We start from the raw sequence: 21282 nt of genomic DNA, 5'->3' as shown, positions 1-21282 counted from the left end.
TGTCCCTTCTACCTGTTTTTCCCCTACCAGTCATCGACGCGGGTGGGTGATGCTCACCTGATGGCGCTTGGATGCGCCACGTGCGGATGACTACGCAATGCTTTGAGGTCCTTGGGCAGAAGGACTTGCAGGGATGTTGAAAAGGAATAATCATATGGCAGGATATTCATTATAATGTGGAATAACCCAGGTCTGAAACATAATCTGATACAGGAGTGCTTTTATCCATATTTTAAACATTGCCTTTAACACTTCTCCAAGGCTGGAAAAACGACAGGGCGTTTGCAAAAACAGATACTTGCATTCACACTTAAGTGCCTGGACTTGAAGATAGTGGGGGAGAGCATCTTAAATACAGTGTTTTCCTAAGACCGCATCAGCAGTGGGCTGGCAGAGGCTCTCGGCAGTCAGCAGAGGGAGTGCCTCACGTTTGCGTCCTGTCACCTGGAGAGCTGTGGTCAGAGAATTGCTTTAATTCCTAGCAGCCCTATGCATTCAAAAAAGCTTCACAGAAAGGGGGGTTTGTGCTTGTAGGTGGTTCTTCGAGGCCTGGGCATTGTCACGAGGTGGGCCTGCCGCTGATGTGAGCGAGGGGCTGAGCTGAAAACCTGCTTGGACCCTGGAACGAATGTGTTTTCCCCACATGAACTTTATGAAAGGACTTCTCAGTCCATTTAAGAAAACAAAAAAGTGTTAGGAGCAGAGGCTTGGCCAAAGCTTGGGGTCCCGGTGTGGAGACTGGAGGGAACAGAAAAGCCTCAGTGGAGAGCATTTTCTGAAAAAACAACCCAGGTACAGGCCAGGCTTGTGTTTCTGTACTAGCGCAGGGTTTATTTCCCAACCTTCCTCTGCCTGTAGGGAAGCAGAGAGGTGTTTCAAAGAGAAAATAGGAGAGAGGCCTCTGTCCCAAGAGCTGGTGTGTCCTGTTTTCTGGTGTCTTGGGTTATAAAGGCCTGTTAAAGCACAGGCACAACACTGCAGACTGACAGATATATTATTTAACGTCAAGGCTCCTGTGTCAGCTGCTATTGGAGCCAGCGGTGGCCCCAGGACAGGAGCAGCAGTGATGGAGCCCTTTGTGCAAGTCCCCTCTATCCCCAAGGGATGCTCCATGCCCCTTTGCAGGAGACAGATCTCGTGCAGGCCCCAGAGGGCTTCCCGCTCTTCCCCTCAGCATGGGCCTGGGTCTATATTGTGACAAAGCCGTCCAGTCAATTGTATTTATGTGCCAAATTTCCCCACAGCTCTTGGGAATAGGTGTGCTACTGTCAAAAGCAGCCTGTCTCTTCTGAGTGGCCGAAGCATCTTCTATCACTGGGGAACTTGATTGCCTTCCGCTGCCAGGATTTTTGAGAAATAAACCGAGACAGAAGGTACCAGCTTAACAAACTGGTAACGTCCCAGTGGACTATATTTGCATCTGCTTCTTGCAGCCTCAGAGCACCAATTCCCCCACCCTGAGCAAGGCAGTCCTGAGGTCACGCTCTGTGGTGCTGGGGGCCATGCTCCCCTTGACAGTCTGCAGCATACAAAGGGTTGATGAGAAAGGGATTCAATCCAGCGTATTGGCATTTGTGTGTGGTTGTTGTATTAAGTACTTGCTGTCAGCCTAGCCATCACTTATAATTGGCTTTTATTTTTCCGTGTGCCTCCTGGCAACAGCAGCTCTTCCCAGGCTGCGAGCAGGGCGGTGGGTCTGGGAAGGCTGCTCTGTGCATGAGAGGTATGTGGAAATGGTCAGAACTGGCTCAGAAAGGGTAACGTGGCCCCTTCCTTCCTGTCTCTAGGATTGCCTGAGCATCCCACCAGAAGCATTTCCCTCCGCGGACTCGCTGTCAAGCACCGGCAAAGGCCAGCTACGTTATGGCTGGGTGACTTTTGATTTACCGGGGAAAGGGCATCAAGTTTGGGGTGGGCAAGTGTGCAATCATTTGGTTATGGTGCAATAACAAAGTTATTGTGCAAACGCTTGGTTATTTTGGGGAAGGTGGAGGGAGGCTGGGTTTCCTGGCGGTGCTGCATGCCCATGCTCGCCGGAGGAGCACCAAAGAAGAGCGTTCAACATAATGCATTTAGGCCTGGAATTAGATTTTTTGATTAGTGTGTTCTTATGCCTCACAGCTATATAAAAAGCAGCAAAATGTGTGGAAAATAGGTGAGTTCAGAGCATATTTATAGTAATGATACCATACAGTGCAGACGGGGGTTGGAAGAACCTCCTGGAGTTACAATCTCAAATGCTGAACGTATAGATCCCTTTGGCTCGGGCCAGTGAGCGGTGCATGGGGATAGATTTGCCCCCCAGAGGTGGCTTGGCTGGGTGGGTGCCACTGGTTTGCGGGGAGTTCAGTCACCTGGGCCAGCCACATGTTTTCTGTTTTGAGGAGATAAATTCAGTTTTGGGATATCCTAAGATACAAGTCTTCTGCAAGTTCTAAGTTGCTGTAAAGAATCTTTTTATATATATTTTTTTTTTTTAAATCTTACCCCTGATACTGGAGCACCTAAAACTCCAAACACTTGAAAGTCAGACCAAGATTTCACTGAAATAATCCCCATAAGCGTTTGAGATGCCACTGTTGTCTCGTCTATGTGTCCTAGACATTACTGGTTCCATCTGATTGCATTTTTGTGTTTGCAAATAGAATAATCTAATGACCTAATTTCTGAAGGAGGCCTGTTATTTATTAACCGTGATGTAAATTCTACCAGCATCAGAATAAAGAACATCAGGGTTTTGAATTTCTGCTATTTTTAAGGGTCCAAATCTTTAGGGCAATTAATCATTTTTCTGACATATTTAATTCAGTCATGTGTTATAGCAACTAAACCTCATACGGGCAGTTTATGATGCAACATTAACTTGTCAGCAAGAAGGACAATTCATGACTGTCTACGAGTAGCAAGTGGCAGGCATTTGGACAACTGTCCCATGGTTTTGCAAGCATCTGCAAATTTTGTTGGCAAAGCCTATGTAGGCAGAGCATAATATACGCTTTTGCTCATATATATTAAAAAGAAAAAAAAAAAAAAACAACAAAAAATATAATCCCCTGCCAGGAGTTTCCACTTATTTTCCATAACGAGAGCTGGAGGGTCTGTAAAAGCTGGCCTCATAAAAAGAAATTGCAGCAGATGAATTTTTCCTTTACAAGGAAGATGGAAGAAATTTGAGTTTGTTTGGATGCACAAGTCTTCCTAAGCCATAGTTTATCATCAGCTACGTTAGTGCCATAAGGAGGGCCCTCACTTACAGACAGGGGTTGTGTGAACAAAGCAACGGTGCCTGCCGTCGAAGCGTACGATGGTAAGGGCATGGGCAAACTGAGCGTGGGAGCACCGAGAACAACAGAGCAAACTGCATTTTTCAGAAGTAGTAATGGCCTTAGCACACCAGAAGCCTGGCTGTTTTGGAGGTGAGGAGTGGGGAGTTGAGGTATCAGAGGAAAGAGCTGCAAAATCTTTGAGGGAGGAGAGGGGTACATTTTGCTCTTGTTTATGGTGGAGCTCTGAAGGGTCCCTGAGAGAGCAGGGAAGTGACTCTGCTTTGGTAGAGTAGAGAAAATCAAAAGATAAATGCAAAAGGAGAAATTACACAGGGTAAAGGCAAACCGGTTAAGAAAAATCTTTACAGGACTGTTCCAGGCAGATACGCGCTGAGGCGAGACTGTCTGCCAAGGCCAGAGGAAAGGCAGTTGCAGTAATCCGACTGTGAGCTAACGGGTGGACCTGAATGGGGATTTCGGCAGGGTGGGGACGGGGATTTTGGCAGGGTGGGGGAGGCCGTGTTCTTGGAGTGGTAAACCCCGCACAGTAATTGTGCTTGGGTCTGGTCTGGGAGCAGGGAGCAAGCTGAGCGAGTCGAAGCAATGGCTGGGTTATTGGCAGGAGGGCTGGGAAGGTGGTGGTTCACAGCAAAGACATGTTGGGGAAGCTTTCTGGGGCTGGTGGGGAGAGAGATGAAGAACCTTAACTGGAATAAGCCTGGATTTAAGACTAAGTATATACCAGAGGACATAGGTGGGAAGTCAGTGGCAGGCAAAGTAGCCTAAAATTGATGTGCTCCACAGGGCAAGAAGATACTAAGGATTAAATGTTGGTGTAGGTGATTATGAACTGCTCTTCCGCTCCTAGTGGTTTTGCACTGAGTGAGAAGATGAACTAGGGAAACTGTGGGGGTAGTGCTGGCCTTCACCCAGGCACGCATAGACCAGGCTGATACTGCAGCCTCCCCGTCCATCAACGGGGGATTTGGTGCACAGTGTTAAAAGCAGTGCTCCAGAAGCCCACTGTCAGTGGGTAGCAGAGTTTTGAAAACACAGCTGGAAAAGAAAGCATAAATGCAGGTATGGGAGGCCATATAATGCAGATGCACGGAGAGCGTCATGTGCACAGTGTGGCTTCATGGCGTTTCTCCAGGGCTCCAAAGTACCTTTGTGGCCCAGGAGGAGGCTGTACTCTGCAAGGCTGCTTCTGCATGAATGGTTGTGGTTTGAACGGGATATGTGGGCCGTATGTATGGCATGTCCTGCTGCTCCTCCCTGACCGCAGACCACACCCTTTTTCCTGCTAAGGGATGCTGGCCTCATTCTTCTAGTTGGGAGCAGAGACGCTTAAACTACTTGCGTTTAAGCTGGATAAAAGAGGCTTCTATAGCAGCAACTTAAGATGGAAAGCATAAGTTACATACCATTTGGGGATGGGAACATATGGCCTCCAGTATCTTCACATACCTCCCAGAACACAGTAATTTTTGTCTTGTTTGTCTCAGATCAGTTGATTGCTGTAATGTGTTGAAGACTGGCTTACGGAGGACACAAACACAAACTATCCTGATCAAAGGAAACAGAGGGAGTATAATAAGAGATCAGCTCAGCTGAGCTGGGAGCTGCTCAGTGCCCTGAGACTCAAAAAGGAAAGGAGGGAAAAAAAAGTAGAAACTAGATCAAATGAATAGACATGCCTCCAGAAAATAGTAGAAGGAAAAATCATTGTGAATGAGACCAACCAGGCAGCTGTCCCCTGCCTACTGCAGGGGGAAGCTAGTGTTAAAAGATGCCAGAACATTTCATGACTTCAGCATGTCCATCCAAACCTGCACAATTGCAGTTTGCTAACTCAGTCAATGCTCTAAAGGCATTGGTGATGGTATGGGCTCACACTAGAGGTACTTAAATAATTGGCTGGAATAAAAGTCACCCTGAAGTACCCAGAATAGTGCCAAAGAGGTTTCTGAGCACCAGTTTGTTCTTGGCTCCCTTCAAGGACTCCTGGGGATGAGTGAGGTTACACAGAACTGAAAGGGCAAACCTAGTACTTGGCTTTAAAAAGTGGCGGGGGGATGGGAAGAAACCCAGCACTACAGAGCAGAGTAGCTTACCGCTGACTTCTGGAATAAGGCAGTGGCTCGTGACTGCCTAGGGGATAACAAGGCCTTAACAAATATACAACCCATTAAATTAAGCAAGTTTCCTTCAGTGATACAGCAAGAGGGCTTGTAGATGGGGAGGAACAGTAGGTGACGATTATGATGTAGATAAGGATTTTGATGTTTTAGCTCTTGATGTTCTTGTATACAAGCTAGAAAAGACATGGTGTAGATTGTAATGAGGTAAGGTGTATATCAGTACTTTGTTTTTCCAAGTTATTAATTACTCTCAGGGACTATCGCCAGGCTGGAAGTGTGAAGAACCTCCCAGGTTCCAGAGAGGTCAAGAACAGTGCAGTGGTGTTTTGTCCTGCATTAATAAACTGCGTGATAGAATAGGACATGGTCCTATTAAAGTTGCAGGTAACAGCGAAGTGTAGAAAGGCTTCAAGTATGCTGGAAGATGGGATTCAGCTTGATCTTGAGAGAATCTCCTAGAGGAGAAAGAAACCCTATGTGTTTCTCTAAAACGAGTGAATATATGGGAGAACAGTCCACTGCATGACTTCAGGGTGGAAGAACCTGCCACTGCAATCCTGCAGAGAATAATCCAACACTTCTGTGAATCACAAGCTGAGCACAAGTCAAAAAATATTGTACTATCGTAAAAAAAAGGGGAGGGGGTAGATTAAGCGCCGTAATGGGATGCATACACCAGAGCGCTGTTTCTGTGAAGCACCCTTCCGCTCTACATGCTTGGGCAAGGCTTCCATAGAAGACCAACCCAACTTTGAACTTGTGCTGAAGGAAAATGGGGCAAGCTAAGTCAGTTCTGGGGCAAACAGAATGACCAGGAGTGTTGGCTTTGCCAGAAGGTCCCAGGAACTGCCAAGAGATGGGAGGGGAGGTGAAGGGGAGGTACCACATTCAATATTGGGAAGAGTTTATGGGAGATCTCTAGACAAGCAGGCTTTTTCAGATCTCGTGCCATTGCTTAGTGGGAGTGTTAGGACAGGAGGAAGCCATAATCTGGCAGCCAGGGCTTGCTCTGCTTCTGCTCACCATGGTGCTTGGCCAGGGGAGGTGACAGTGGGTGTCTTCACCTGCTTTTCCTCCAGTGGATGGCTGGCAATGCCTAGGATGTAATTCCCTGCACCTGTTGCTTGGGAATGTCTCCAGACCCTTCCAGGTTGTGATGAAGTGGCTCTGTCCTGCTCTTTTCCAAGAGACAGGGTAATTTGAAATAGATATACATCCACCGAGAGACAAGTTAGTCTGTGTAACGTCAGTGGTTGTCATGCAGCGTTAACAGTACAAGAACGGATTCCAAGGCAAATGCAATTCAGGGAAGCAAACCAGCTCATCCCATAGCATTAGCTTCTTTCCAATGTAAATCTAGATAGCACTTTGATTTTTTGCGAAGCTGAATTCCATTGCAAAACTTATCCCTTTCAGCTCAAATCCAATAAACAGCTATGGGTTAAAATATTTGTTCTGAGTTGCGAAAGACATGATATTGTTTTCAGGTAAGCATCACAAGTAAAAATCCCTGTTTCAGTTGCACATGTGAGGCTTCTCAAATGTACCCTTCTAGGCAGAGATAAGCAGGGGTAAATGTTTAAGTGATGGATTTTCAGAACAATAATAATTCTTTCCTTCGATGAGTGTTTTCTTTGTGTGCTAGCAGTTTTTATTGTCTTGTGAAACCTGAAATGGATTAGGTTACATTTCTTCTTTCTTTGGGGTTGGTTTTTAATTTTTTTTTTTTGAGGACTTACATAAACAAAGCCTGGTTCAAAGCAGCCCATGCTGTATTAAGTATAATAAGAGTTGGATAACACCACTTCCCTCACCCACAGGTTAGCATGGTGTGTCTGCGCTTCTCAGCTAGTGAGATCTGTTCTGAGCATTTTGGGGGGCAGAGGGAGATTAAAGTCTGATCTTGGAAAGCTCTGCTTCTGAGACAGCTCCATGGGTTTTCCAGGGAAACGCTCCTTTTCAATTCCGTCAGGGAGAAAAAACAGTTCTCCATTAAAAGGAAAACCAAATCATGTCTCCTCTAGAAACTGATTGTTCTGGTAGAGCCCAGGCTAGGGGCACACTGGTGCTGTGCATATCTTTGCACAGGAGAAGATAGTACTCTTTATTTTCATGTCTGTTAACAACGTGAGCAGAGATGCCATCCTGGCACTGCAGAGCATCATCAAAGGTCTGCTTGCAGCCAGCTTTGCAGTGATGTAGGTTCTTGTGATGTTCCTGCAAGTCTTTAGTGATGCTGGAGCACCTGGAGTCTTGTACCTTTACCTGAGGCTGCAGCGTTAACTCACCTGGGCCGCAGGCTGGCTGCAAAACACACATGCTGCGCCTTACGTAGTAAAATATTATGTACAAAAGCTAGTGCCACATGTATCTGCTGAAATGTTTTTTGCACGTTGTCAAACACTAAGCAAACCTCTCGAAGCCCCCATGAAGCCTTGCTTTACAGAGCCAGGGCAAACCAAGCAAGCGTAGGGAGCATATATTTTAACATAGATGAACTATTTCAGCCTTTGGTAGCTCTCCAAGCAGATGCCAGCTACTTGGAAACAGAGAGGCTTGCTTCTTCCTGCATTCCTGCCTTGTCCTGTGCCTCAAGTTCCAGTGCACTCATGGCACAGCCAGAGGTGCCCTGGCTGGTTTCTAGCAAAGATAGCAATATATCTTCTTGTCTATATACGTAACGTTACCTGCACATCTTCCTCCAGCTCCTCCACTGCCCATCCCAAAGTGCACAAACATAGACCCTGTCACCTCTGAAGCCTGGAGCCTTATTTTTCACCATCAGATTCATACTGAGGGGAGGGAGTTTGCACCAAAACACATGACCTCCTTGTTGCTCCTGGTTTGTAGCCAGAAGGCCTCAAAAAGCCATCTTGCTGCATGCCAGGCAGCTGACAGAAAACCTCCTGTCAGCCCACTTGTCTCCACAGGGAGGGTTTATCCAGCAAATTCCATAAAGTTGCCTGTAAAAAGCGGTTAAACAAGGTGCCCAGAAATGTAATGATTTCTAACGCTTTGCACTTTACCGTGCACCAGTCGATATCGGCTGCACGGCAGACCTCGTCGGTTTTGCCTGAAAGCATCTCCCCATCTCCTGCCTCTGCCGTAGCAGATGACTGCTCCCTGCGAGAGTCCAGCTGGCTGTCTTAGGTGGGATCACAGGGGCTCTGGTTCGTTCTGATTCTTTCCCTGCTTGCCAGTCTTTTGACAGGAACCTTCTAGGCTTGAGTAGGAGCATCTCTGTCTCAGGGAGCTGGCCTTTGCTTGTTGGAGCCCAGTTCTTTCCATGGCTGGCTAAGGGTGAGCAGAAGTGCCTAATCCATGTCAGAAGAAGATAATGTGGTTTTAAAATGACAGTTGCCTCAAGTTCAAACCACTCCTTTCCATGAGTGCTTTCCTGGTGGATGTCTTTTCTTGAACCTGCCTTTTATAATTTTTTGTCTCTGGTGGATGGTGTTGGAGCATTCCTTGGCTGTAGCATGAGAATCCCTCAAAATCCCTTGATCCCCCCTGTCTAGTTTCAGACTTGTTTATGGAACAGAGTCTGTGTAGATATTACTGGCTGAATTAGCAATGGAGGAGCAGAAATGTATCACAGTGTCAGACTGGATTTTCAGCAGTACTTGGCATAGATCAAAAAAATCACGTCCTCATGATTGCCTCCAGAGTGATTCAGGCTGGAACATCCTCAGCAGAGCGGGGCTGAGCTGGGTAGCCTTAAATATGAAAAGTAAAATTTTAGCTATGGTATCGTGGCCAGTTTATCCATGTTGACTTGGCTGTGGGACCTGATGGCACAGCTGTTCAGTAAGTTGGCTTCTGCCATCTGATAAAATAATGCTGGAAGTTTCCTCTAGTCTTTCCCCTCTGTGTATGTGAAGCCAGTGGGGAAATGCAGTGTTAACTGATGTGTTGATGGTTATCAGAGATGTTTTCCTTTTATTTAATCCAGACCTTTCAGCCTCCCTCTGTCTAATGGAACAGCATGTCACCACGCATAGCTTGTGCCTTGCAAGAGAGATGACATGCTTGGGAACAAGTGAGTTTATGCATCATCTGCCATGGGCTGTTGACACAGTATTGCTGATGTATCTTGCTGATGGATGCCATGATTTTCTATCCAGACTGTGGTTCAGCTCCACATTATGTCCAGATCTGTCAATAAAATAACTGGGAGGCAGGCTAATGCGGGAGGAGGGGAAACCTCTTCTCGTCTGGTGACAACACAGCCAAAGTTGTGCTGCTTCTTGGGTGTGCGATGAAATGGTGGTGGTCTCTGGAATGTCAGAGAGTCTATGGCCTGCTGCAGGTGTTGTGATCACTTGGGAGAGCTGTTTAGTTAGGCTGAACCCCCTGATGGAGCAGGGAGATCTGAAATGCTCTCCTGTGAGCAGAGATGGTGAGTCTATTCATGGTCTGATTTGATTTAGCTAGAACTCCCTGCCATTGTGGTTCTGCTTTAATTATCCTGAATCTTAATGCCATGTGTTAATTTCTGAGTTTGCACTGCTCAGGAGAAGAGCCCAGTGCTCCCCTATAGGTTCTCACTTCATTAATGTTTCATCAGCCTATAACAGAGCATCCTCTGGTATTAAAGCAGCACCAAGACAAAACTCCTTGCAGATGCCAGTGGGCCTCAGTCAAGACCCAGAAGAGTCCATAACTGCCTTCTGGTTGAGCAAGTCTCAGATCTGAGGTGGCCACCTCTCTGCAAACCCTTTCCCACCCCTCTTTCTCCCTGTTTAAAGGAATATCGTGAGTGCTTTGGATAGAGAAAAGTTCCTGCACAGCTCACTTCTCCTGTGTGTGTGTGGTGCTTTCGTGCAGTTCATTTCAGCCTGGCCTGTTTCGGGTTTCCAGGTCAAAAGCAGAAGGGCATCACCACCAAAGACCCCTGTTAGTGGGGGCTTTGTCAGCTATAATAGAAGGATGCCTTAGATGTCCTCTACCCCTCCCGCCGCGCCCTTCTTCTGCACAAATCCTCTTTTCTTCCCAAATTGAAAGAGCTGCCTGATGAGGGCTGTGGGGATTACCTGGTTGTGGGCATGAGCTCGGTGATATTTTGAGCAGGGGCATGTGAGGGCTGGATGCTGGGGTGCAGGCTGTTTGCCTGGGAGATGTATCGGGCCTGTGTAACTTTGCAAGGACCTTGCCGCGTTACACAGCAGCTTTGTGGCTGAGCAAAAATAAATGAGCGACTTATCCCACTGCCAAGGACTGTCAGTGGGAGGTCAGTGTTTGATATTTCCACACCCAAAAAAGCAGTCCCAAGCTAGAATTACGGTACAAAATACCCATTCAGACCTCTCCAGCCTTCTGTTTTCATTGACTTCCATTCCCTGCTTGTACACACAGAGTCCCTTCCTTTCCAAAAGAAAACAGTATTGCTGATAAGGGACACTTATCTCGGCAAGTCATTACAGAACAAGTGAGCTTTTGTGTTTGCATCTGATTCCTGTCACGATGTTAACAAACTCCTAGTGTGGAAGCTTTATTTCCACTCTAAAGACGGCCCTTAGGGTACTATGTGAGGTGCATTATATGCCTCATAAATACTTCCCACAGATGTTTCTTCCTTCCTTAAAAAGGAAAAAAAACAAAAAAAACAAAAAACCCCACCACCCTTAACATTTCAGCCTTCTATTTGTTCTGTAAAGGATTTTTAAACAATGATCCCTGGCTATGCTGCACATGGATATTTACCCTTCCCATACTCTCTGCTGAGATATTACTGGCCTTTGTTCCTTTCAAAGAATTAGCCAGTGCTAGAGTTTTCTGTCCCATCACAGTGGGTTCCCATTAAACACTGAACACTTTTCCACAGTTGCAGTAGTTCAAATTTAGAGTGTTATTTCCAATTGCAAGTGCTGGGGCACAGCACGTGCTGCAGGTTGGTGTTGTGGTACAGGGGTTCCCCGTGATGGAACCGCTGCCCCCAGAAAGGCTTTCTGATACAAGTGGAGTGCTCAGCACCTTCCAAGGGAGTCCCTAATACAGGGGACTTCATGGAAGAAAGAGGATTTTCAGGGCAATTTCCAAACTCTGTCAGCTGTCTGTAATTCTGCGGGGCTTGCTATCGAAGCAGGTTGGACTGCTTCCCAGGCACCAAGGACAAAACTTTTGTGCCCACCTGGGGAAGCGGGTCATAGAAAAGTGCCACTAAGAACCGGGAAGTCTCAGGGATGGATGTGGCTTTCCTATGGACTTGTGGTGAAATGACAACCATGCTCGGGGGGTGCAGCGTCTGCACCGCAACCTGAGGCCGAGCAGAGCTGTCCTGCAGCTCTCCCCAGTAACCCTTCTGCAGCCGCACGGTGCAAAAGCGAAATCTGTTCAAGCTGAATGGCAAGTTGGTTGAAGCACTGGAATAAGAGGGTGGGAGACGGCTTTCCCAGCACAGTGTTGAAAAAGCTACTCCGTATCTCCTTCCTGCAGCCAAAAGCTGATGCAATTTTAACTTTGATTATTTACACCAAACAAACTGGAATGGCCTGTAGCTATCCTTGACAAATAAACTAAAAATGAGCTGGCTGGAAAATATTCTTCTGATAGGAATTTTTTTGTAAGGTAAAACTCAAATCCAGAATATTCCAGTTCTTCTGTTTTACTTTGTCTTGTGCTCTTGCTGTTCTTCAGCAGACCTCCTCGCTTGCACTGGGTGTTCCCGAATGCGCTCCTACCTCGGCTCGTGTGCCGTGGGAGCCCTGAGCAGTAGTGTTGTGAGGGATGCTTTGAGCCTGGGAATGCTGCCTGTTGAGGAGCAGAGGGATTTCGAATAACTGATTACGGCTTCCCATGAGATATGTTATGTTTTGGGTTTTGTTGAGACATTTTTGATGTTCCTTTGGAAGGAAAGGTCACACAACTCTTAAGCAGAAATCTAATCTTCCACTGAAGAAGTTAGAATGGATTTTCTTTTCTACTTTTTTTCTTTTGCTTGCCACCTTTTAATTAAAATAGCTCAGTTTAACTACTCTTCAAAGAATTCTTTTTGACATACCCAAAAATCCACCATCTTTAACTTTCTTTAAATAAAGATTAAGTCTTGTGGTCCTTTCCAAGCACCTCCCCAAATATACGAGCCTTGCAGTATACCCAAGGGTTCAATCGTTGGGACAGTTTTGGTCAAACGAGAATGTCTGAAGCCATCAGCAAAGTGTCCCTGGTCAAAGGAAATGAGAACACCGAGTCATTTAGAGGTGTAGGAGGCTTGGTGCCTGCTCAGGGTTGTCCTCCTTGAATTGTGCTGGTTCTAGCAATATTCAAAAGGAAATCTTAAACTGCTGTATCTCCTACAAGCGTGCACACCTGGCTGCTTAGCCCTATGGACCACTTTATAGTGAGTGTGTGTGTGAAGGTCCAAAAGATTTAACGAGCTGCTTCTTGTACTGATCACTTTCCCTGAGATACATTTAAAAGCATGAACAATTTTAAACATTTAAGTAGTCTTCAGAGGGATTACTTGCATGTCATGGCATGTAGGCTGTAGCTTGCTGAGCTCTTCATGAAGACTTATGTATCTTTTGGCCTTGCATTGGAAAAGGCAAATTGAAAGTATAGTAAATGACAGAGCTGGGACTATGTCCCAGATGACTCTGTTTCACTTGCTGTCTGTCTGTCTGCCTCCTGTCCAGCCTGGTGCCTGCATGTTGCCCTTTTCTGTCTGTAGCTAATTGTAGTTGCTACTCAAACTTTGAGAGAGTAGTGAATTTGGAAGAAGCTGACTTTTAAAAACAGAAGTATTATGAGATGTTGTCCTCTGGTAGCCTGTTTTAGTCCTACTTCTGCACCCTAGTTGTGTTCTACCCCTTTTCTCAGGAAGGGGAGCTCACCCTCTGACTGCAGTGGGAGCAGGGCTTGGTTTGTGGGCATAGTTTTTTGAGGTACTGGTTGGATCTCAGTGGATGACTTGTGCTGAAATCCAGGGGTACACATTTGCAGCCTGCAGAATTCAGCAGAACAGTTTTGTTTATTTAAAAAAAAAAAAGTCTATGATGATATTTTTGAAACTACTCCTTTACTAATTTTGACTATTCTGGCAGAAACAGCTTTAACACCCTTGTACACACTGTACTGTGTTAGCTGTAATGACACTTTACTGTTGTATAATCTAATTGCAAAAATGGACCAAATTCTGCCAAGGGCATGAAGCCAGAGCACAGAACTCCAGAGCCCTAATCTCCCCAGCTTTATATCCTCCCCTCTTGCGTCTACTTTTTTCATCTCCAATGAATAGAAGGCTTCATCTTTTTAAACTCCAGCAGGACAACACACATGTGGACTGACTCTACCACAAACTCCTCAGTAACACTCTCACTGTTTGGGGGAAGTAAATATGCGAATTTCAAAAGTCTTTCTGTGTGGAGAATCTGTTTGGATTTGCACAGGAAGTGGGGAGCAGGCATATAGGTAGCAATATTAATGAAGTTTTTTATAAAGACTTCATTCAAGGCTTTCAAAGAAAATATAACTCTTATGGGACCCACAGTTTATCTGCCAAGTCCAAGAATCTGGTTGGAATTTAAAATATATATTTAAAGGTCTCTGAGAAGTAGAAGATTAGAAGACAGGGCAGCCTGGGAAGGGCACATGGGAAATTACTGGTGGAAGAGGAGACTGGTCCTTTGGGGGCTGAGCTCTGCAGTAGGGTGCACGAGCCATCAGAGAATCAATCCTTCTCTTGGCTGGAGAGTAATAGGAATAGGAGGTGACCAGTACAGATCCAATCACCACCTTAAACTCTTGTGCCATGTAAAAGTGGTGAAGTACATACAAAAGTCCTCTTTCAGTTGATGGACACGTGCTTTTGCAAGACCTTTAGCTCAGACCCCTTCCTTCTTTCTCCCTTGTGGGAGATGGCTGTATTGGCTCATTTGCTGCCTTAAAAATGCTGTTAAATAGTTTTGGCTTATTTCTGTGAGGCTCCCAAGGTTGCTTGTTGTGGGGTTGGGAGGAAAGAGGATCCATCAGTCAGGTGAACTAGTTAGAAAGAGTACACTAAGGGAAGATGGGATGTCCAGGCAGGAGGCAGCCAGAGGCAGCGGCTTGGCATTTCTAACAGGCCTTTTCCATCCCTGAAGTCCCTGATGTATGTAAATCCTTACTCTGAAGAGAGGCAAATCAATCTGAGCAGTCTTTTGCTTATTATTTGGGGAAAACTGGTCCCCTGACAGGAGTACAGAGGTGTCCGATCATCCTGCCCAGGATTAAGTGGCATGTTTTAATGGTCTGGGAGGATCACAGCTCAAGAGGGTTTGTTCCCTCCCAGCCCTTTTTTTTATTATTATTTTTTCCTGGGCACAGTAATGTGTTTCCTAATCTGCACTGGATGGTCACCTGAGACCGAGGCCTGCTTGCCTATCCCTTGTGCTCAACAGGAGCTGTGGTTCGCTTTGCTCAGACACCATACGGATGCAATATTCATGCCTCCTTTGCAATGTGTACCTGTGGCTTTCTTGGAGTCTCTCTAGAAGTCCTGGTTTGGGGTCTGTCTGTGTGCGTGTGTGTGTCATATGAAAGGCGATGTGCTTGTTCACTCCTTTGGGACAGATCTTGTTAGCCTGGACAAGAAGCAAACAAGTGCAAGCCTGTGAAAGATCACTTTTAAACTTGGCTGGTTACGATAAAGGGCATACGCATGTATTCCGGACATGCAGGCAATGCACGTGAGATGTCAGATGTGCTTGTGCCAGCAGGATGGTCCCTGCCCAGAAAGCTCTAACAAATAATGTGCAAATGCACTGGTTAGGATGATTCTACTCTTACCTGGTGATGATCCCCTTTCTGTATCGCCCCTGTGCTTTGGACTCCTAGTGCAGGCAAAGTAGCGTAGTTTCAAAGTCAAACGGCAAGAGCACAAAGCTTTGCATTGACCTTAACCTTGTTTAGAAAAATCAGCAATGCTAATTTGGAGTGAAGGAAGCTTCTGTCTCTGGGTCCGAGGCCCTGAGAATGTAGGAGGACTCGTAGTGTCGATCTGTCCAGCCCCACGCTCCTGTCCCTAGCAATAGCAGGAGCAGCTAGGGAAGAGGGTAAAGACCACTTTATAGTAATAATTTTTCCCCATGTATATTTTTCCAGTGACTTCAGTCTAGGGGTTTTCTCAGCTGCTGATATTGCCTTTTGGATTTAACATCCATTGACAGATTTTTCCAATCGCTTTCTGTGATGTCCTGTAACAACAAGTTTCACAGTTCAATTACGCGCTGTGCTTCACTGTGGGGCTGCTGCACGCTCTGTCTGACTGCATTCATTTTGCCAGTGCTATGCCTGATTTGCAGACCAGTATTGATGTCATCAAGCTGGTTAGTCTGTATACTGGATGTGACGCTTTAGGTACATCAACAGCAGTTTAATATGGTGGGAAGGATCCTGTGAATGCTGGCTGCATTGAGCTCCCAGGGTTTCTTTCATGTAGTATCTCTATTCAACTTATTCTGTCACGTTTTTATCTTTGCTGGGTCCTGGCCAGGTATCACTGTTTAATGCAGTGGCTTTGTTGATGTGTTACTGGTAATCCTCTTTTCTTCTACCACAGCCTCACTGTTAGCAGAACAAATCTCTCTTTCCACTGCAGTGGGATTTGCAGGAAAATTCTGGCTCTATTTAAGCTGATGACAAAACTCTTGGGGGTTTCAGAGTGACCTCCGTGCCGTATTTCCATATGATCACAAGACACTCTTTCAGGGGCCGCAGGAATAACTACCTGGAGAACAGGATCAGACTTACTTGGAGAATTTGTAGGCTTTAAACAGTAACAACAAATTGGGGCTCCTGTTCTTCTGATCTGAAGTATATCTTGAGTTCCCATCCTTTCCTGACCTTATTTTCACTGAGGAGCAGTTCCTTACACTTTAGGTCAATGCAAGACCAAATATCAGTGTTTACAGAACAAAAATAACCCAAGGATTTTTGCTTCAGCATCAAATGAACAGAAAGCATTTCCAAAAAAACATAACTTGGAAATAGATAATAAAATTAGTGAGGAGGCTGCTCTCAGGAGCAAGTCTACAGGGAGAAGACAGTATTTTTTTTTTCATAAGGCTAAAGTAAACTTTGAAAATGCCCACTCTGTTGAAGAAAGGTTTTTTTGGTGACTCTAGCGGCTGAGACACCCAAAAGAGGGTGGATATTTTGGCATATGGGACAAACAGAGGCTAACAGGAGCAGCAAACTTGTGACTCCCTCCACGCATAAACTGAAGGTGATTCATCCAGGTTTTTATTTTAATAGCAGGGCCACCAAGCCAGCTGAAATACGTCTGAGGTGAATGCCATGGAATAAAAGGATCAGCTCAGGACAGCGGAGCGGTGACCGGATGCCAACGCCCCGCGGTAGGTACCAAGACTAGAGGCTTGTCCTACCAGTGGTCAGGTTGCCAGGCACAAAGGAAAGAACGGGCAACTGCTGCTGCTTTGGCAGGGAGGGAACAAAAACAAGCACTAAACGCTCCGGCCCTTTGGACTTTCATCGCTTTTGTGTATGTTCTGTTAAGTTTCCATAGGCCTATAAACTGGAAACAACCTGGGGTCCTTTTCTCCCCCGCATCCCCAAACCCAACTACTTTTATTATTTGGCTGGGGAGAAAGGAAGCTATTTCAGTAGGAAACAGTTATTTTAAGACAATCTAGAAAAGGCAATGGCTTTTAGCCAAATTAATAACATAATGCAACTGAAATGTTGCTTTTCATGTAATGCTTCCAGTGCTAACAAAAACAAAGCGCAGTGACTTTCTGGAGCTCCTAGTCGTTAGTCTGAGTGTAACTGTATTCCCTGCTCAGCTGCTTCACCTCTCTCTTCCTCTCGTGGCTCAGGATGTCAGGCTGGAGCAGAGTTATCGTTTCTCCACTGGCTTTAACTCTAGCCAACAGAAGGCAAGTGGATACATATTTGAAGGGGTAACTTGAGGCTTCGGACCTGCTGAAAACCAGCAGCTTTCCTCTGGAAAATTGAGCATAACTGAAAGCCTCATGCACAGAAAATAATTTGATTTCTTAAAAATAATATTTTAAAAATCATATTTACTTCAGTGGACACATCTGTGCTTCTAACTGTCAATAAACAATATCCAGGATGTATGGCATAAGGGAGAAGCAGTTGTATTAAGGGCTGGGTGGCTGGCATACCGACAAGCTCTGACAGCTATGCTAATCCAAACTTCAACTAAATTTTGAGGGATCTCTTTCATACGGTTTTGTGAGACAAAAGCACGCAAGAATTTCAGGTAAAATGGATGTTAAAGACTAGAGATTGAACCCAGGTCTGCCCAACTGTTCTGCCTGGACACGGGCTTATTTTGCATATACCTAAATAAGATTTAAGCTCCAGTTTCCTGGCTTTTTTGTGTGTTTGGTTTTTTCTTATATATATATGTATAAAAATGAAGAAGGTGTTTATTGCTGAAGGAAATGCAGTGGGAAGCGCACAATTTTTTTTGGCTTTCTGTCTGGTCTCCACGACAGTGAGAGACTGTGAAAATACAAACAAATCTTTATTTCTGGACTAATTGCATCAAATTATTCTCAGCTTGTTGTAAGCTCCTGGCTCACTGGAGCAAAATATGGTTCTGTCACCCTGTTTTCACACTCCCCGTTGCTCCATACACCTCTGTTCCCTCTTTCCTGTTAGCTCGTCCCGTAGCCCTGTCCAGGCTATTGAAACCTGTAAGCTCATCCAAAAACTACTGAAAGACACAAAGCTTTCTTTTGACTTAATGAACTTAAGGTACATAAAGCCTAAACTAACACAGTCTTGCTCCCAGCCCATCTGTGGAAACAAAATTCAGACTCAAATTCAAATGCTGGTTTGGAAGCACTTTTGACCATTTATAGAATACTCTGAGACCCTCAGAATTTTGTTTTCGTCCTCACCACTACAGAAGCATCCTCAGTAACAGAGGAAGATGGTGGTTGATTTGATTTGGGAATTCACTTTTTGCCTGGATTTTCACCAGCTGACCTTGCAGATGGTGCAGCCGGTGCCCTGCTCCCTCTGTGCAAGAGGCCTTCGAGTTGGATGCCAACCACCTCCCCAGAACCCCTGCTGTTTCATTTAACTAGTTGCACTGGGGGGAATAAAAAAAAGTGGTTTTCCTCCCTGTCAAGCATTGTCTGATGTATTTGGCCTCTATATTCTGCCTTGTTCCAGCGTATCAAGCCAGTCCTGCTGTGTCTCACCAAATAGGACAGTCACAAATGCAGACTTTCTCCTTCAGCTGAGGACAGCTTTTGCAAACGCTTCCACAGTCTGACCTCTTCCATAAGAGTGACAGTGAATGCCCTCGCTTAACCTAGTGAGAGGAAGTGGTGTAATCTAGTAATCGGGATTTTTTTGCATGTGTTTGTTACACGTAATTTGTGTACATTAAGGATATTATCATCACTTTAACAACAGAGGTGAAGACCCACATACAATTTCAGGTATGGACGAAGGGTGAAGACAGATGAGAATTTTTCAAATAGCCCCTCTAAATCTTCATCTTGGGTTCGTGGCAGAGAAGTGGCTCTGAAGAAGGAGGGCAGTCGTTATACTGGGTGTTATTATGGGACAGATTTTGAGAGTCATTTAGACACTGTATGAGGTAAGGGAAATATCCCCCTGTGACTCTATTCCCTTGCCTCGTCCTCCAGCCTCCTCCCAAGCCATGTACTCAGTCGTCTCCAACAAGAGCGCTGGAAGCACCAAATGGGAGTTTGGGTTTCAAATCTAGATCTATTAGTTCTGCCCCCTCCCAACTTTGATCTTCCACTAAATATTATAGAGGATCTCATTGGCTTCAGAAGTTCAAGGTGGGAATTGCTTTATAGATTAGAATTGCTCTTCTAAATGATGCTTTAAGAGACCTTTTTTGCTTCTGCTCTATTACTTTAATGTATTATTGGCACGGAGGAGGTGGAGCCCATAATATCCTGTTCCTGAGGAAGGAGTGCTGGGTAACACTGTGAGCCACTGTTCCAAGCATGGGCTTATTTACTTTAATTAGAAAGTGCACTTGTTAAGTCCTCAATTAATTAGGTAGAGCAGCATCTATTGAGAGCAGATGAAAGAGCTACTGTGTGAGAGGGAGGAGGGAGGGGGAGATGTGAAGGATGAAAAGAGAAGGATAATACCAGCACTGGGAAGTAAACGGTGTTAGAGAAGCCAGAAAGAGATCACAGGTACAGCTCTGTTGGACCCTAAATTGCAGTCGTTATTTGTAAACTGGCTTCAGGTACGGTTGCTGGTGCAGATTTTGTGGGATTATTTGGAGTCAATCTCCAGTTTTAAAGCAGATCATTGACCAGGACTTCGAGATGGATTTACTCTGAGGTCCTGCTCTATGCCCTGCACGACTTACCAGGTTCTAGAGGCTGTAGGTCAGTCAGGATTATCTTGACTAACCCATAGTGATTTGTGGGGCAAAAACCACAGCAGAATAAGTGCAGTGGTTTGTTTTAGAAAGGAAATAGTTCGTTCTGGTTTAAAAGAGATTTGAATGTTTGCCGCTATTTCATTTCCTTTTCTCTCCTTTTGCGTTTTTCTTTGAATTAATATATCCAAAATTTCAAAGCAAGCAAGTTAAAGTCACAGTTTTGAAAGAAAATTTTCATGTCATGATTCCAGAAATGCACTATTAATACCAGATGTTTAAAAAGTCACAAATACGTTTCCCAAAAATAAGGAGACTGAAATGATACGTCATGTATAGTTCTTTCCTTCTGACTTCTGAAGGTCTGTAGAACTCATGCCTCAGGTTTGCAGAGTGCTTACATGAAACAGAGGTTTTGGGGTTTTTAAGCAGAAGTTGAATTTATTGCACAAGATTCCAAGAGCTGGGGTTTTAAGCAACATGCCAAGCATCATGAGACTTGATAAAATCAGGCAGGGTTGCCAATTTTAAACTTAAACCCATCTCCCCATCTAGAGGTTCACTTGAACTTCAGCCCAGAACCAGTGGAAGAATTTTGTGAAGCTGGACTGAGCCTTGGGACTGACCCTTTGCCTGGCAGCCCGATGTTTGCTAAAAAAGTTTGCGGTCATTTTAAACAGCGTGGCTAATCAAAAATCCATTTAGTGGGTGGCTACAATACTCCCCAAAAAGTTCTGTGTTGCCGGATCGATACTGTGGTGCTGTAGGTCAGTAATACATTTTCTGTAATCCTCTGTGCATATAAGGCTTTTTCAAACTTCTCCTGGAATGTATACGCACGTATGTTTCGGAGGCTTCCGATGACATTTTATGCTCTAATGATGACTACAGAGCAATTTCCAGGGAATTGTAATAACATAATAAGCCAGTCTTTTCAGAGGTTGAAGGAATCTTTCCTCAACATTTCTGAGGTTCGCTGTAATTCCCTGTCTTTTCCATGTAGGAGTGCAAGTGTGGTTCCACGACGGATACAGTGTTCGTGGTGGGCAGCAGGAACACTGGGAGCTCTTGTAAGCCTTTTCCCAAAACCTTGGAATATTCCTAACAAATAAATTTGTGTAATGGTACAGGATTAGGTAATGGCAACCTTTGGAGCCTGACTCTGCTTAATATTTATTTCACTCATATTCCACTCTGCAGCGCCTCTGAAAGCAGAAGCTTGGTGCGAAGCAGAAGCTTCTGGCAACCGAGCCAGTGAAACGATTACTATGAAAATGTGGTCATTTGAGGGAGAGAAATGGGGCTTGTTTGTGTTAAAAAGGTTAATAGAAATCTTTGGAGATGTGCTTTCTGTCCCTGAGTGTAAGAGGGACTTGCTGCACTATTCCTGCTGCTATTCTTTCATTTCTTTCTTGGCTTTGTGAATGGTAAAATCTGAACGCTCGGATCTGAAGAGTCTCTGCTGTCTCTGTCTGCTTCCATGCTCAGTCCAGCTGCTTTCGATCTCTTTGCTTTTTATACCCACATG

The 21282-nt window shown here is 45.1% G+C and overlaps 1 protein-coding gene across 4 annotated transcripts in view; it reads left to right on the top strand.

Moving 5' to 3' along the window:
* COL27A1 (collagen type XXVII alpha 1 chain) overlaps positions 1–21282 on the top strand; it is a 214560-nt gene that overhangs the window by 5767 nt on the left and 187511 nt on the right. Inside the window, exon 2 of one of the 4 annotated variants that reach the window (XM_064468777.1) lies at positions 16640–16740. The exons of 2 other annotated variants lie outside the window; for them this stretch is intronic. The gene's annotated coding sequence lies outside the window, so the exon portion shown is untranslated. The remainder of the gene's footprint in view (positions 1–16639; positions 16741–21282) is intronic. One more of the 4 variants, XM_064468781.1, reaches the window with a different exon arrangement.

Source organism: Phalacrocorax carbo, chromosome 18, assembly GCF_963921805.1.
Source record: "Phalacrocorax carbo chromosome 18, bPhaCar2.1, whole genome shotgun sequence".
NCBI classification, from domain to species: domain Eukaryota; kingdom Metazoa; phylum Chordata; class Aves; order Suliformes; family Phalacrocoracidae; genus Phalacrocorax; species Phalacrocorax carbo.
Note: the sequence above shows the minus strand (reverse complement) of the source record. Positions and strands in the feature narration are given on the sequence as shown.